The 16621-nt window shown below is 41.6% G+C and overlaps 1 long non-coding RNA gene across 1 annotated transcript in view; it reads right to left on the bottom strand.

The window, feature by feature from the left end:
• Window positions 1–852: 852 nt before the first annotated feature.
• Window positions 853–16621, bottom strand: part of LOC126284300 (uncharacterized) — a 34023-nt gene continuing 18254 nt past the window's right edge. The window contains exon 3 of the long non-coding RNA XR_007551466.1: window positions 853–1327. This is a non-coding gene — a long non-coding RNA (uncharacterized LOC126284300). The remainder of the gene's footprint in view (window positions 1328–16621) is intronic.

The following is a 16621-nucleotide window of genomic DNA, read 5'->3' as shown; positions in this document are numbered from 1 at the left end:
TAAACAGAACCTGGATTCGTCGGCAAAAAATGACGTTTCGCCATTCGTGCACCCAGGTTCGTCGTTGAGTACACCACCGCAGGCGCTCCTGTCTGTGATGCAGCGTCAAGGGTAACCGCAGCCATGGTCTCGGAGCTGATAGTCCATGCTGCTGCAAACGTCTTCGATATGTTCATGCAGATGGTTGTTGTCTTGCAAACGTCCCCATCCGTTGACTCAGGGGTCGAGACGTGGCTGCACGATCCGTTACAGCCATGCGGATAAGATGCCTGTCATCTCGACTGCTAGTGATACGAGGACGCTGGGATCCTGCACGGCGTTCCGTATTACCCTCCCGAACCCACCAATTCTTTATTCTGCCAACAGTCATTGGATCTCGACCAACGCGAGCAGCAATATCGCGATACGTTAAAGCGCAACGCGATAGGCTACAATCCGACCGTTATCAGGGTCGGAAACGTGACGGTACGCATTTCTCCTCCTTACACGAGGCATCACAACAACGTTTCACCAGGCAACGCCGGTGAACTGCTGCTTGTGTATGAAAAATCGTCTGGAAACTTTCCTCATGTCAGCACATTGCGCCACCGGCACCAACCTTGTGTGGACGCTCTGAAAAGCTAATCATTTGCATATCACTGTATCTTCTTCCTGTCGGTTAAATTTCGCGTCTGTAGCACGTCATCTTCGTGGTGTAGCAATTTTAATGGCCAGTAGTCTATTTTGTCACGCTTGAAGTTTTTGTTGTATTACGAATTTCCTTTGGTCATCTACTACAGGCGTCCTACTCTGACTTCATATGTTTCTTGAGGAAGGAGTTGGAGGTAACGGTGTAATTACGTAAACTTCATGTTAAGATTTTTCCACATGAGACAACTTTACTTGTGAGACACTTCAGATCAACAGAAAAACATTACAGTTCTGTGCGGTCGATACGAAGAGTGCATCGGCGATGCAAATCGATTACTGGAAAATAAAATCCGGGAGAGATCCGGTGTTCCGCGCTCGGTCCAGAAAGCACAGCACAGGTGAGGTCGGCAAACACAAATAAAAGCGTACGGCGCCACTGCCCCGCCGCCGTGTCCTACGCCGGGACACGGGAACGGCTTGGTGCCCCCCGCCCGGCGGAGGCCACGTCCGAAGGGCAGTCGCGCCGTCTCCTCCTATTTGTGTCCGCCGACGTCTCCCCTGCTGCGTTTTCTGAAGCGAGTGGGCACTCCGGGTCTGTCCCGGATTTTATTTTCCAGTAATCCCTCCCAGCTGAGCTCTCGCAGATTCATCTTTGTTGTGGTTCATTACGTCACTCTGTCGATGTTTCTTGTATCATCTGAAACAGAAGAAAACAGAGAGTTTTACCCAGAATTATAACAGTTTACAAACAGTCCATCAAAATTGCCAAAACCATTAACAATAATCTGAAATATTTATAAAAAATGACGCTATCGTTAAATGTCTCGTAAAATCAGAAGATCAAAAAGAATTACAAAACGATGTGCAAAAAGTGGTAGTTAACCCTGACCAATAAACTGTGTAAGTTTCTCTACGCTGAAACTAAAACAAATTCTGTTGAAATCGGCTTCCACAAAAAATCACGGAATATAAAGGTTGTCGGTCTCAGGTAAGTACCTAAGAATTACAGTTAAGTACAATTTCATTTGATATCACCAGGGATGTGCAGCTGTGCCCCGATCCAGGTGGCCCCACAGATTCTAGATTGGATTTAAATCCGTGGAGACTGGTGGCCAGTGAAGTACAGTAAACTTATTCCCGTGCTCTTCAGACTACGTATGTACACTGTGAGCTGTGTGACATGTTGCATTGTCGTGCTGGTAGATGCCACCATGCTGAGGAAAAGGGGTGGAAATCGTCTTGATCCGTTGTGCATTCCAAAATCATGAAACCACCCAGGTGGAAGGAGTATATAGAGGGTCTATACAAGGGCGATGTACTTGAGGACAATATTATGGAAATGGAAGAGGATGTAGACGAAGATGAAATGGGAAATACTATACTGAGCGAAGAGTTTGACAGAGCACTGAAACACCTGAGTCGAAACAAGGCCCCGGGAGAGCCCCGGGAGAGCCATTCATGACAAAACTCTACCATCTGGTGAGCAAGATGTATAAGACAGGCGAGATACCCTCAGATTTCCAGAAGAATATAATAATTCCAATCCCAAAGAAAGCAGGTGTTGACAGATGTGAAAATTACCGAACTATCAGTTTAATAAGTTACAGCTGCAAAATACTAACGCCGTATTCTTTACAGATGAATGGAAAAATTGGTAGAAGCCGACCTCAGGGAAGATCAGTTCGGATTCAGTTGAAATGTTTGAACACGTGAGGCGATACTGACCCTACGACTTATCTTAGAAGAAAGGTTAAGGAAAGGCAAACCTACGTTTGTAGCATTTGTAGACCCAGAGAAAGCTTTTACAATATTGACTGGGATACTGTCCTTCAAATTCTGAAGATGGCAAGGGTACAATACAGGGAGCGAAAGGCTATTTACAATTTGTACAGAAAACAGATGGCAGTTATAAGAGTCGAGGGGCATGAAAGGGAAGCAGTGGTTGGGAAGGGAGTGAGACAGGGTTGTAGCCTATCCCTGATATTATTCAATCTGTATATTGAGCAAACAGTAAAAGAGACAAAAGAAAAATTCGGACTAGGTATTAAAATCCATGGCTAAGAAATAAAAACTTTAACGTTCGCCGATGACATTGTAATTCTGTCAGAGACAGCAAAGGACTTGGAAGAGTAGTTGAACGGAATGGACAGTGTCTTGGCGGGAGACATTGTGTTCTAGGCACCTTTACTCGCTCACAGTGCGCTCACAACTGAAAAGAGCATGTTGATGCGGTCGACAGGCATACCAGAGACACTGCCCAAAATGTCTGTGAAAAGCCTCGTCGGATTTTCACAGTGGTTTCCCTTTCGTGACCGATCGTTCCTCACTTTCCAAATGGCCTCGTATGTAGTAGATAGCCACTTACATGGGCGGAAATGACCATCCTAATGAAATAAAAGACTTTAGAGCTCTAACGGAAAGCTGTCCCTCTTTCCCATATGATATTCGAGAGTGGAATAGTAGAGAAGATGTCTGGGAGTGTTCGAAAGTTCAGCCAAACACGAATGTGTGAAATGGAGAGCTATCTTGTCAGTGTAGATGTATATATCACTTTCCCCAAACCAACGCTGCTAGTAACCAATCCTTCTTCCAGATGCACTCTACGTTGTTGCGACATCATTAACCACAAGTGTTAATCACATCGAAAAAATGGTACAACAGATACTGTGGAAAGTATTTCAATCAAATGTCCAAGACAGTATTTGAAGACTCAAAATTTCAGAATAATTGTTTACCCTGACAGAATGATATAGTTTCATTGCACGGAAAAGAAATCTGAAATTTTATGGACATTTACAACGAATGGGCGACTGACTTAATCAAGAATGTCTCCAACATCATAAAGGAAATCCAAGAAACCAAAGTACGACGGCTAGTCGACTCCCAAAGAGGGTCAACAAGGAAGTCACCTTTAACACACTGGCAACAACATTGATGACATACAGACTGAAGGTCAAATTTCACAAGTTCATGAACAAACAGCTAACAGAAAGAAGGCTATGACTAAAGAATACATGGACATTAGGAAGTCGACAGATACTTAGTGACAAGAAGAAGAAATTGCAGAAAGAAGAACAAGAAGACTCAAGCTAACCAGTGGGTTAAAGTGCCAAACTAAATAATAATGATCATATAAATAATAATAATTAAGACAGTAATTAGAAAACAGGTTTTTCCCGCACCTAAATCACTCACACATATTGGTTAACTTGAGTAAATTTAATATGTCAACCCTTTCCGAGGAATTACTATATTATCAGACATAAGTGGCAATTAAAACACATGTAAGGTGAATACATATAGATGTTAATGTGGTGTTTTCCGTTTTGTGTTTTCATGTGTTGTGAACAAAAAGGACAAATATTTTGTGAAATGATTTATCTAAAAATGAGAAATAAGATAAATATTAAAAAAAGATTTGATGCTGTTTAAATGATGTGCGAATTCATGTACAGCTAATGAGGCTTATCAAATGTTTATCTAATTTATTTTATTTTTTACTTTTTCAAAAAACATTTCACTAAAATTTGACCTTTTTCTTCCACATTTTCAAGTTTTGTTCAGGCAGTAAGAAATGTAATTTATTTGAATATCGAGACAAAGAATTCCATAATTAGTACATTAGTGTAACTTTTTGTGCCAAAATAGATGGCCTTGAAACAGTGAACTTTTCGACACTTCTTTTATATGCTTAGTAGCAGCTGTTCCTACAATACTTCAATTTCCAATGGATCACTAATTTTTTTAATTACAATGATTATATTCAAGCAATTAAACCTTTGTTTGCTAAACTAGACCCCACTTTTGTCAATTTGATAGCCCACTTGTCCGTATCTGACTCTTCATTTAGGTTCGAAAATTCGTGTAAAAGTTTTTTGTCCAATTTCTGGTTCATTGTCGTATTTCTAGGGAATCTAGCTTTTGCTGCACTCAAACATTTGACGAAAAAGTTTCTATTTGAAAGAATTGTTTAATTCGTTGCGAATCTGTTACTAACTCTAAAAATAATTACTATTTACGGTTTTTGCGTTAGAGCACTGTAAACTCTCTCTAATCAGAGCGCAGGCTTCCATGGCTAGTGTCAATATGAATTAAACAGTTTAGAGTTTCAGGCCATGTCTATGTATTTTAGTGTTTGATCTGGCTCTCTCTTTCTACACAAGGAGTACATAATGCCAAGACAGTATACTAGTCGGAATAGTAGTCGGAAAATAAGGTCCGATCTGTCGCGAATTGAAAATAAAAATATTTTAATTTTCAACAGTTAGCTACACCTTCCAGCTATTTCTTCTGATTTACACTTTTGTCGTAATGTTGTACCAGCTTTCTAATACCCTCGTCATAGGAGGCAGCCGCCTGTGCTTTCTGCCAATTCTCTATGCTGGTCTGCAGCTCGTTGTCTGAGCATAAGCGACGTCTTCTTATCTAGCGGTTCACGTGAGCAGAGATGAACTCAGGGCGAGCCAATAACGGGCTATATGGTGGGTGATCAAACACTTCCCATCGAAAACCCTGCAGGAGCATCTCCATTACCCCTGCAGAATGCGGCCGAGTATTGTCAGGAGGACAGAAACGCATGACAGTTATGTTATGTGGGCTGCATAACATCAGGCGAAATATCTCACCAGGCCCTCATACTTGGCAGTAGACACTATTGTCCTACGCATCTTTACGTGCTCACTGTGTGCACAGAACTGAAAAGAGCGACGCGACCCGATCGACGGCGATGCTAGAGACACTTCCCAAGACATCTGTACAAAACTTCGTCGGATTTTCACTGTCGTTTCCATTTCGCACCCCAATAGCCGTCGTATCTATGTGTATTCATCTTAAACGTTTCTGTGCAACCGTATTTTTCCTGCTGATGAAGTCATAGGTCAAATTAAGTCACAATATGAAAACACTTTAAGCAATTTAACAAAAATTAACGGCTTACGATGGTCTCTGAAAAACCTGTTTATAAATTTTAGCGAGGAAACAAAGTCGAGTAGCAGCCAACATGGTTATAAATTGGCATAGTTGACTTAAGGAATGCCTCTGTGTAGGAATCTAAACCGTTGTTTGAAGGGGCTTAAAATGAGCACAAACATGAAATCAGGTTTTTATTTTGGTAGAAATGCTGTGGTATGTTGCACCACATGTTTGTTCCAATATCTTTATCATCAAAAAAAAAAATGTACGTATTGCACAGCATACTTGTGGCTAGCAACCATACACAGATCCGAAGAGTAGACTAAGTTTCGAATGCAACACCTTTATGGACAAGCAATCCGAAAGTCACTAAAGAAAAAAAAAGAAAAAAATACAGGTATCAACAATCGAATATCCTTTTAGGACAGATTTTTTTATCCTTCGTTGTATGTTATTATTTGTAAACTGTCATCAGCCGATAGACAGAGACAAAGATTGCACAAAAGATGTAATCCTAGTAACGGAAGTGAGGGGAATGTAAGGAGATACCTGGCAAGAAAGAGATGCTTGGAAAAGTGGAAGCGAAAATACGGCCGATAAGAGGGCACCAAACTCGAAAAATTAATCTAGTCCAGAAGATTCATTAACAAGCTTATCTAATTGGGTTCGTCTACGTTTTTGACCATGATAATGATGTTTATTTGAGCACATGGCAGCCAGGGTTGTAAGACTAGCAATGAATTTTTTTGTGAAACGAGAGTGATTAAGTCGTAAAACAACAGAAATTAAAGTGTAACAGTACCCCAGAAACAACTATCAATCACACACACATACATACACATACACACATACACGCACACACGCGCACATACCACACGAAAATACTAGAATCATGTTTATAATGAGTTCTGAAAGAGGAATTCATTGGAACGATCTAATATTGTGCGATAGGTAAATGCAATTGGCTGATGTTTGGATTAAAATTGGAGGCTCCAGCTTTTTTGCAACACACCAAAACCTCCAGCCTAAAAGCTTAGGCTGGAGTTCAGACACTACATACAATTTTAAATTTTTTACCACACTCGTCATCGATAAAAAATAGAGGGCAGATTCCACTTTACATTTGCTTCTGCCCTCTCATCAAGAAGTAAGATGCAGCAGTTCATCAGTTAAAGTGTAGCGTTCAGTTATTTTTGCGACACAGGCATCATAGATTAGAAGGATCCTTCCACTGGAGTGTGAGAACTTGTAATCCATGGCAAGGAAGTTCGCTTCACTGAGCATAGTGTACTGTCATTCACGGTGTAAGGAGGCAGTGTCATTTTAACTTTTGTGAGTTACTCTCCCCAATCACACTGTTTAAAGAAGATTTATCATTACCCATTACCGCATTCCACCATGTGGTATGTAAGAGTTTGAATGCTGCTTGGAGATTTTATGGCTTATCAGCTGTGTGCTTGCTATTTGCTGTTATGCTTTCGAGAAATCTGCAGCAATATTGTCAAGACGCTAGGTAAGAGGATATTTTGATTAAGACCAGAGAATCGTTTTACTTCAGTTGCGCTTTTAATATAAAGACAAGCTGTACTCAGACCAGTTACAGTTACCGTTAGCAGAGCCTGTTCTGTTGATGGTGCTAATGGAGCAGTGTACTGCCTGTCGAATCTATGGCACAGTTCTGAAGCGAATGCCACGAAGTGGTTCCTTCATCTTCGGAATCAAATCAAAGTTACAAGGACTTAAGTCCGGGCAGTATCGTGAATGCTACAGTACTTCCCAGTCCAATCGACTGAACAGAGCAGCCACAGCTTGCGTTGTATGCTCTCCCGCACTATCGTGCAAAAGGATGGGTGGGTTGCGCAGAAAGTGTCGCCGCTTCTTTCGCAAAGCTGGTCGCAGGTGTTGCTCCAAAAACGAGTAGTAATACTGTGCATTGACGGTCTACCGTGGAGGAACGTAATGCGTTAGGGTAACACCGTCATAGTCGTACACGAGAATCACCATATCTTTCACAATTCTGGGGCTCTGACGCACTTTTCGACTTCCGCGGCGACCCATAATGACGCCATTCGTTGGATTGGAGTTTCAGTTTTGGCTCGTATGATGTGGCCCATGTCTCATCCAGTGCTACGATACGGCGTAAGAAAGCCTCTCCTACGCGCTCAAAGCGCACCAAGTGCGTCTGAGCAGCGTCGTAACGCATCTGTTTCGCATTTCCGTCAAGCCATGAGAAACCCAACATGATGCAATTTTTTGCATGCCCAAGCGTTCCTTCAGGATACGAAGCGCAGTCGTATGGGCTAATCCGGTTTCGTGGGCGAGCTCACGAATCGTATGGCGTCGATCACTGTCCACTAAAGCGGCAACAGCATGCTAGGACGAGCTGCCCGATGCATGTCTGCCACAGTTTGCCGACCTTCGTTGAAGGCTTTTACCCAATATACCACTGTTCTGTACAGCAATGCCAATTCCCCGCACGTCTCTTTGAAGACCCTAATGACAGTGTAGTGCTGTACGACCTCTGGCGCATTCAATCTTGATCCAACTCCGTTGTCCCAGTTTCGAAAACGTAGTGACACCTTTATGTTAGACCGCTCGCTCACAAGTGACTGTTTCCCTAGATTGTGCGCACACCGGTGACGTGGGATGGGCGAGTCCATTTGCTCGGAAGTAAGTTAGGTATGTCAACAACGCGTGCTATCAGCGACGATAGTAGATTCCATTGCATAGTGTCTTCACAGCAGTATTACCACTATTTAAGTTCCAACCTACGTAATTCAATACATCATGGACAGACTAGTAAAGGATACATAATTTCTATGCTGTCAGAACTGGGTCGCTCTGGGCACGGGTTGTTCTCGCGTGGCCCCAAAATTTAGTATGTCTCAGAAGGAGGCGATTTTTGTCTGATTGAAAAGAATGAGGACAACCCTCCTCTGTACCTACTAGAATAACGGTAGTAAACAAGCCGACAGAATTCTAATATGTATGGACTCGACGAGTACACTAGTTTCTTACGAGAAAAATCGAAACAGAATAGTAAAGCCCTTGGTTTATATATAGTGAGATGTCTTAAATGAAGAAAGTATTTTCGGAAATAGTAGTTTCCGAACCACGTTGCTATAAGCGGTATGTAATGCAGAGACCCATTGGTGAAAAAGGTGGCGTAATTGCTTCCTGATAAAATAGCCTTATTATACAGATATTTTCATGGTGCTGCAACACATCAACCTGATAAGCCACATACATCACATATCTTACACCAAAAACCACATTATTGCAAATGATGTTTTTAATTAAAAAAGAAGCAGAGACTTCCTGTCTTGGGTCTGTTTTATGATGCAGTTTTGTTGCCCGGATTATCAGCAGTAGTTGGCCAAAACGATGACTCACGCCCAAGCGCTCACTAGAAACGTGGGAAATAACATTGGCCCAGACGCTTGGAGGAGCTCGTTAGAGTTTGCTGCTCTCCAATTTGCTGGGTTGACAATGACTGAAGTGAAAGCCCCGGTGCCCAAGGGGATTTTGGCAGCGCGCTAGCGGCCAGGTTTTTTCAGTGATATTCTGAGTTACTGATTTGGAACTGCACCTACGCGGCGGCAATTATGGGGCACTTACTTTTGAAACAGAGGGACCACTGAATCATTTTACAAGAATTTTGAACATTTTTTTAATAAATATTAGAATAATGAAGCATTACGAATTAAGATAAAATTAATGAGAAATTGCAGAAATGACATTAAGGACAAAATTGTCGTCTGAATTGGGAACCATGTAGTATACTCAGGAAAAGAACGCTGCTAAACTGGAAGCAAAATAAGTCATGTCGGCCGAAGCGAGGAGGATGCGGGAATATGACTAGCATAGGCAAAGAGGGTACTCGTCGGGAAAAGAAGTCAAGTAGTTTCAAACAGAAGTCTAAGTTTCAGAAATAAATTACTGAGAGTGTACGTTTGGAGCAGAATAATGCATGGAAATGACTCGTGGATTGTGGGAAAATTGGGAAAGAACAGAATCGACGCATTTCAGATGTGGACCTGTAGAAGGATGTTAAAATTAGGCGTACTGATACGATAAGAATTAAGGTTCTCCACAGAATCTGCGGAGCAAGGAACATATGGAAAACACTGACAGGAAGAGGTGACAGAGTAGTAGTATTTCTATGGTACTAGAGGGAGTGGAAAAAGTAGAGGGTAAAAACTGTTTGGGAAGACAGAGTGAAATACATCCAGCAAATAATTGAGGACCCAGGGCGAAAAATGCTACTCTGAGATGAAGAGCTTGGCCCATGAGGAGAAGTTGTGTCGGTCCGTATCAAACCATTCAAAGGACTGATGACCCCTCTCCCAAGAAAGGCTCCAGAAAGAGCTGTTTCGGAACACACTTCAGCATTTCAAGTTTGGAACTAGGCATGTGGAGGTGATCGTGTTGTCGGTCTGCTGGCACACCTGCACACGCTGCAGATATATTTTAGTGCAGGAGAATTAATATTCACCATGCGTGGATTAGTGAACGGTACATTATCTTTATGAAGTAGTGGGAGCATGTCGACGAGCATTTTTAAAGGTTATTGTTATCGTTAAGCAAATCCTTATGTTCTCATAACTGGTACTCAACAATGGTTTTAAATATTTGGTCATCTGTAATTTAAGGTGGTCCGTTGCCGTGGCAAATAAAAATTTGATTCGGCATCCACAGTTGTTCATTAGAACACATTACAGGTGCGATTAAGCTAGTTGTTACAGATATTTTTCGTAGTCATACGGACTGCATCAAAGGCGAATCACAAATCATGCTGAATTTGTATTTATTGCGAATCTCTCGCCCTACGCAAAGCACCAAACGACTGGATAAAAACACAGGTGACTGCTGTATACAAGAAGAGTAAAAGAACAGACCCGCAAGATTACAGACCAATATTATTAACACCGGTTAGAATTCGTCAACATATTCTCAGTTCGAATATAATAAATTTCCTTTAGACGGAAAAACTTCTGTCCACAAATTAGCACGGATTTAGAAAGCGTCACTCATGCGAAACTCAGCTTGCCCTTTTGTCACATTATGTCCTGCGAACCGTGGATGAAAGGCAACAATCACATTCCACGTTCCTTGATTACCAGGATGCACCTGACTCGATGTCCCACTGAAGACTGTTGGAAAAGGTACCAACATTCTGCACCTTAATTCTTCACGTCTACGTATTTGTTTCTCAACATAGTCACCCCTTAGACGAACATATTTCTGTCAACGAAAGACCAATTTGTTATTACCGTCAATGCAGAATGTTTGACTTTGTTGACGGAGTCACGACCTCACGTGTGCTTGCACCGCTTCAGCGGTTCAGGTTTGGAACTAGCCATGTGGATAGCTGCAGCCTGTGTCTAAGAAAGTTTTCGTGCCTTGTCAGTTCAATAAAATCTTCATAGGTTGTAGGGGAAGGAGTAGAAGAAACGATTACAGGAGAATAAGGGCTTGGGACAAGGAATGAAAGAGGAGAAAGACTAATTGAGTTCTGTAACAAGTTTCAGCTAGTAATAGCGAATACCCTGTTCAAGAATCATAAGAGGAGGAGGTATACTTGGAAAAGGCCGGGAGATACGGGAAGATTTCAATTAGATCACATCATAGTCAGACAGAGGTTCCGAAATCAGATACTGGATTGTAAGATGCACCCAGGAGCATATATAGACACAGATCACAATATAGTTGTGATGAAGAGTAGGCTGAAGTTGAAGACATTAGTCAGGAAGAATCAATACGCTAAGAAGTGGGATACGGAAGTTCTAAGGAATGACGAGATAGGTTTGAAGTTCTCTAACGCTATAGATACAGCAATAAGGAATAGCGCAGTAGGCAACACAGTTGAAGAGGAACGGACGTCTCTAAAAAGGGCCATCACAGAAGTTGGGAAGGAAAACATAGGTACAAAGAAGGTAGCTGCGAAGAAACCATGGGTAACAGAAGAAATACTTCAGTTGATTTATGAAAGGAGAAATACAAACATGTTCCGGGAAAATCAGGAATACAGAAATACAAGTCGCTGAGGAGTGAAATAAATAGGAAGTGCAGGGAAGCTAAGACGAAGTGGCTGAAGGAAAAATGTGAAGACATCGCAAAAGATATGATTGTCGGAAGGACAGACTCAGCATACAGGAAAGTCAAAACAACCTTTGGTGCCATTAAAAGCAACGGTGGTAACATAAAAAGTGCAACGGGAATTCCACTGTTAAATGATGAGGAGAGGGCAGATAGGTGGAAAGAATACATTGAAAGCCTCTATGAGGGTGAAGATTTGTCTGATGTGATAGAAGAAGAAACAGGAGTCGATATAGAAGAGATAGGGGATCCAGTATTAGAATCGGAATTTAAAAGAGCTTTGGAGGACTTACGGTCAAATAAGGCAGAAGGGATAGATAACATTCCATCAGAATTTCTAAAATCATTAGGGGAAGTGGCAACAAAATGACTGTTCACGTTGGTGTGTAGAATATATGAGTCTGGCGACATACCATCTGACTTTCGGAAAAGCATCATCCACATAATTCCGAAGACGGCAAGAGCTGACAAGTGCGAGAATTATCGCACAATCAGCTTAACAGCTCATGCATCGAAGCTGCTTACAAAAATAATATACAGAAGAATGGAAAAGAAAATTGAGAATGCGCTAGGTGACGACCAGTTTGGCTTTAAGAAAAGTAAAGACACGAGAGAGGCAATTCTGACGTTACGGCTAATAATGGAAGCAAGGCTAAAGAAAAATCAAGACATGTTCATAGGATTTGTCGACCTGGAAAAAGCGTTCGACAATATAAAATGGAGCAAACGGGTCAAGATTCTGAAAAAAGTAGGGGTAAGCTACAGGGAGAGACGTGTCATATACAATATGTACAACAACCAAGAGGGAATAATAAGGGTGGACAATTAAGAACGAAGTGCTCGTATTAAGAAGGGAGTAAGACAAGGCTGTAGCCTTTCGCCCCTACTCTTCAATCTGTACATCGAGGAAGCAATGATGGAAATAAAAGAAAGCTTCAGGAGTGGAATTAAAATACAAGGTGAAAGGATATCTATGATACGATTCGCTGATGACATTGCTATTCTGAGTGAAAGTGAAGAAGAATTAAATGCTCTGCTGAACGGAATGAACAGTCTAATGAGTACACAATATGGTTTGAGAGTAAATCGGAAAAAGACGAAGGTAATGAGAAGTAGTAGAAATGAGAACAGCGAGAAACTTAACATCAGGATTGATGGTCACGAAGTCAATGAAGTTAAGGAATTCTGCTACCTAGGCAGTAAAATAAGCAATGACGGACGGAGCAAGGAGGACATCAAAAGCAGACTCGCTATGACAAAAAAGGCATTTCTGGCCAAGAGAAGTCTACTAATATCAAATACCGGCCTTAATTTGAGGAAGAAATTTCTGAGGAAGTACGTCTGGAGTACAGCATTCTATGGTAGTGAAACATGGACTGTGGGAAAACCGGAGCAGATGAGAATCGAAGCATTTGAGATGTGGTGCTATAGACGAATGATGAAAATTAGGTGGACTGATAAGGTAAGGAATGAGGAGGTTCTACGCAGAATCGGAGAGGAAAGGAATATGTGGAAAACACTGATAAGGAGAAGGGACAGGATGATAGGACATCTGCTAAGACATGAGGGAATGACTTCCATGGTACTACATGGTACTAGAGGGAGGTGTAGAGGGCAAAAACTGTAGAGGAAGACAGAGATTGGAATACGTCAAGCAAATAATTGAAGACGTAGGTTGCAAGTGCTACTCTGAGATGAAGAGGTTAGCACAGGAAATGAATTCGTGGCGGGCCGCATCAAACCAGTCAGTAGACTGAGGACCAAAAAAAAAAAAAAAAAAAAAGGTTTCTTGGTGCGTCAAATGGCAGTGTGGGCACGTTGTCTACCACCGACCCCATAAAACCTTGAAAGGTACTGGGTCCTTAACTACTATTGACAAGCGTTTGATTTGAACTGATTTGTACACAGTTGGTTTTTTATACTTCAGGTAAGTCACAGAACGATTTAAAATATTCCAGCCTTTTGCTGTAGCTCTTTGAAATTAAACTGAATAAACTATGCTGATCACTCCACAGAAAGAGTAAAGATTTACATATATATCTGTCCACATTAATATTCTTTCCACATATTATTTTTTAAGTCACAGAGAAAAACGATTACCTGAAATACTCCGCATATCACTAGCGTCTATATTACGAATTGTGTCTTATGTGCTCAGTCAAATGTCTTGTTTTAACCTTTAAACTACATAACTGCATTTCATTTCTGAGAGGGAATACACATTCGTTAATCTGATTTTGTCCATTATAAATGATTTTTTGAAACTTTGAGATTGTGAAAACAATGAGTTTCTGTACAAATAACTTTCTGTTAGCAGCCACGATTTTCTTTATGTTTCATAAAACGCGTTTCGGGAAATGATTCCCATTTTCAGTTGTTGTTTTGAAACTTTGTGGGAGTTTAAAACTGTGTGCCGGACCGAGACTCGAACTCGGGACCATTGCCTTTCGTGGGGAAACGCTCTACGGTCCGAGCTACCCAACCACGAGCCGTGAGCACAGCTTTATTTCCGCCAGTACCTCGTCTTCCATCTTCCAGTAGTGTATTTCTTTGTACTATGCCATTTTTTCGTCATATGTTCGACCTGTGAGGTTCTGCTTTCTTTTGTTGCCTTTACTGCAATATATAAAAAGCGCCCAATTTTTAGTTAGTTATCGATTTTTATGGAGTTAGTGGCTAAATTTGGAAGATCTTATACCTACAGTTTTCTTGTGGTCCATTTGTGCAGTCTCATACATGTTAAATAACACTCACCACTTTCAGTGCACCGTACACATCGAGAATAACTTACGTAAACAAGCAAATACAGAGATGCTTTTAGTTGTAGTTCAGAGAGATAATGTTACAGATCCTGCATAGATATGCTTGTGTGCAGAAGGTATTTATCTTAACAATATGGATAACAATTTCCTTGAATCTATTTTACAATGGTATTTATTTCTATGTGCTTTTATTTAAGTATATTGTCGAAGCATCTGAAGAACTTCATCAATTGACTTTCAAGTTTTTCATTTAGTATTTTGTCTTCGTATTTTCTGTAATGTTTATATATCTCCAGTTCTTTCAACAAATTCAGTACATGCCCTTTATCCATATCAGGCCCATTATCCATTTCAACACCAGCTACACAGAGCACATTAAAGCCTACAAACGCAACAGAGACACAAATCAACAATTGCTACAGACAAACAAAATACAGGGTGCCCATTTGAAAAAGTTAAGCAAAATATCGAAGTACTCCACTGATTAAATAGAGGGTATGAAATGGATTTTTTTTTAGAAGAACTGGAGATATAAACAGATTGCCAAACATACGAAGACAAAATGCCAAAGGAAGAACTTGAAAGTGAGTGGGTGAATTTCTTCATATTCTTCGACAATATATGTAAATAAAAATACATTACTAGCCATCAAAATTGCTTCACCAGGAAGATGACGTGCTACAGACACGAAATTTAACCGACAGGAAAAAGATGATTAGCTTTTCAGAGCATTCACACAAGGTTGGCGCCGGCGGCGACACCTATTATTTGCTGACATGAGGAAAGTTTGCAACCGATCTCTCATACACAAACAGCAGCTGACCGGCGTTGGATGGTGAAACGTTGCTGTGATGCCTCGTGTAAGGAGGAGAAATGCGTACCATCACGTTTCCGACTCTGATAGCGGTCGGATTGTAGCCTATCGCGTTGCGGTTTATCGTATCGCGACACAGCTGCTGGCATTGTTCGATATCTAATGACTGTTAGCAGAATATGGGATCGGTGAGTTCAGGAGGGTAATACGGAACGCCGCGCTGGATCCCAACGGCCTCGTATCGCTAGCAGTAGAGATGACAGGCATCTCATCCGCATGGCTGTAACGGTTTGTGCATCAACGTCTCGATCCCTGAGTCAACATATGAGGACGTTTGCAAGACAACAACCATCTGCACGAACAGTTCGACGACGTTTGCAGCAGCATGGACTATCAGCTCGGAGACCATGGCTGCGATTACCCTTGACGCTGCATCACAGACAGGAGCGCCTGCGGTGGTGTACTCAACGACGAACCTGGGTGCACGAATGGCAAAACGTCATTTTTTTCGGATGAATCCAGGTTCTGTTTACAGCATCATGCTGGTCGAATCCGTGTTTGCCGACATAGGAGTGAACACACATTGGAAGCGTGCATTCGTCATCGCCATACTGGAGTATGCCTCGTTGTGATGGTGTAGGGTGCCATTGGTTACACATCTCGGTCACCTCTTGTTCACATTGACGGCTCTTTGAACAGTGGACGTTACATTTCAGATGTTTTACGACCCGTGGGTCTACCCTTCATTCGATCCCTGCGAAACCCTAAATTTCAGCAGGATAATGCACGACCGCATGTTGCAGGTCCTGTACGGGCGTTTCTGGATACAGAAAATGTTCGACTTCTGCCCTGGCCAGCACATTCTCCAGATCTCGCACCGACTGAAAACGTCTGGTCAATGGTGGGCGAGGAACTGGCTCGCCACAATACGCCAGTCACTACTCTTGATGAACTGTGGTATCGTGTTGAAGCTGCATGGGCAGCTGTACCTGTACACGCCATCCAAGCTCTGTTTGGCTCAATGTCCAGGCGTATAAAGGTCGTTATTACGGCCAGACGTGGTAGTTCTGGGTACAGATTTCTCAGGATCTATGCACCCAAACTGCGTGAAAATGTAATCACATGTCAGTTCTAGTATAATTCATTGTACAATGAATACCCGTTTATCATCTGAATTTCTTCTTGGTGTAGCAATTTTAATGGCCAGTAGTGTAAATGTAAGCAAACTGTTATCCATATTGTTAAGATGAATACCTTCTGCACAAAAGCGCATGCGTGGAGGACTCGTAACAATTATCTATGTCAACTACAGCTAAAAATATCTTTGTAACTGTTTGTTTATCTAAATTATTTTGAATGTGTATTGTGCACTAAAAGTTGTGAGCGATGTTTAACTTGTGTGAGA

Source organism: Schistocerca gregaria, chromosome 8, assembly GCF_023897955.1.
Source record: "Schistocerca gregaria isolate iqSchGreg1 chromosome 8, iqSchGreg1.2, whole genome shotgun sequence".
In the NCBI taxonomy this organism is placed as follows: Eukaryota; Metazoa; Arthropoda; class Insecta; order Orthoptera; family Acrididae; genus Schistocerca; species Schistocerca gregaria.
The sequence above is the reverse complement of the archived record's forward strand: the minus strand, read 5'-3'. Positions and strand labels throughout refer to the sequence as shown.